Source organism: Corvus hawaiiensis, chromosome 4 (genome assembly GCF_020740725.1).
Source record: "Corvus hawaiiensis isolate bCorHaw1 chromosome 4, bCorHaw1.pri.cur, whole genome shotgun sequence".
In the NCBI taxonomy this organism is placed as follows: Eukaryota; Metazoa; Chordata; class Aves; order Passeriformes; family Corvidae; genus Corvus; species Corvus hawaiiensis.
Genome location: NC_063216.1, coordinates 16,234,747 through 16,236,579, shown reverse-complemented (window position 1 = coordinate 16,236,579; position 1,833 = coordinate 16,234,747).

Sequence of the window (1,833 nt, the reverse complement as noted above, 5' to 3'; positions counted from 1 at the left end):
TCACGTGTGTGACAGTGACAACAGTTTCTGAGTAATAATGACTGATAATTTTAAATGTGTTAATCTATATTTATATCTATTTCTGTATATCTGTCTGTCACAGCCTGAAATTCTTCTGATGTGGGATTTGAGATGGTGAAAAAATTACCAGCGAGTGGTAAGCTCGGCTCGGGGATAATTCTTCATAAACCTGTTTGGACTTGAAAGGTAGATTGTCCTGCTCCCTAAAGGCTTATGTTCTTTATTTCAGTTCTCATCCATGGCTAAATTTAGAACTGATATTACATGAATCAGTGGAGTGTCACCCATTTCACCAGAGAAGTTTGTGTGAGGACAGTACTTCCCTGTGCTACTCTTGGAACTGGATGCTGTAGGACCTGGCCCTGCCTTGTTAGAGTGCTTAAGGCAGATTCTCAGCTGGCATGAACCAGCCTAATTTCCTTGACATTAGTGGAGCTCTGCTGTTTTTTGCTCACTGAACACCTCAGAGTTTATCTGCATTTAAATGAAACTTGTTTCTGTGAAGCGCAAACTTTTTAAAGGAATTTGTTGGGTTGTTTCTAACCCTCTCTACTAAGGAACAGAGTACCATGACCTGGGAGATCTGTGGGCTGATGCAAGCCTTAGGCCTTTAACTGGAGGGCTTCATCCTTGTCACATGGATCTTCCAGTTCTTCCAAGTCCCTTGATTTTCTTTTGCTGGATAGCTCCAGTGAAGTACTCAGCTCTGTGCTGAGGCATAGTCCTGACTGACATGAACAGATGCACAAGTGGATTCAGGACTGAGGCTTTAATGAGGAGGTTTCTGAGTCTCTGGAAACAGGCTTTGATCTTAGAGTGAACTTATCAAAATTCTGAGCGCTCTGAGCATTCGTGGACATTAAAGTCCCTCAGAGCAAGGACATGAAACCATTCAGTGTCTCTCTTGCTTTGGGGAGATTCAGCTTTTTTTTTTTTGGCATATTTGTTAAAAGGCATTCACTGCCAGGAGAAACTTGAGGCCATTGTACAATGCTGGCTTTTTACTGCTGTAATATTGCTTTGGGTCTCAAAGGTTTAGTGAAGTCAGTGGAAAATTTTCTATCACTTTCAGTGTGTTGGGAACATGTCCTTGCTGCAAGAAAGACCCCATCAAATACAGCTATTTACAAAGCAAAGAGGGAAGGACATTTCTCGTCCTTGTCTATTTAATGCTGTATGCCAAGCCTCTGTTCAGGATTTTAAATCGTACAAATTGCAAAGTGTCCCATCCAAATAGAATGAAGGCTGAACCCACTCAAGCTGTGGGATATTTACCACAGGGAATGGGCAATAGGACCTCCAAGGGGAAGCCTGAGGATTGTGAGTGGTGACAGTGGTGATGGGGACAGGTGACTTGTCAGACTTACCTACACCTCCATCACTGAACTGAGTGGAGCTCTATTTTCCCATGTACCCCAAAATGACAGCTCCTGATTCCTCTTACATCTTGGAGGCATAGTATACACAACTAGACATCTCCAATCAGAAACAAGATATATTCCTGTAAACAAACATCTGGGGCTGGTTTATAATTAGGGTTTCTATTTATAGGTCATCATCTTTCACTTAGGTGCGCTACTGCTGCTGTTTTGCCAAAAGCATGCTCATTAATTTCTTTCCAGCTTCTCCTTGTCATTATTAGAGGATAGGAAGCATGTTCATGGTTTAATAAGCTTGAGTTTCAGACTAGGCTAATCAAATCATTTTGGTCATTTTATCAGTTTTTAATTTGCAATAAGAGATTCAATTTAGATGAAAATATCTTCAACCTGAAAAGGGGATTTTGCTTAGAAGTTGACTGTCCTTAACCAG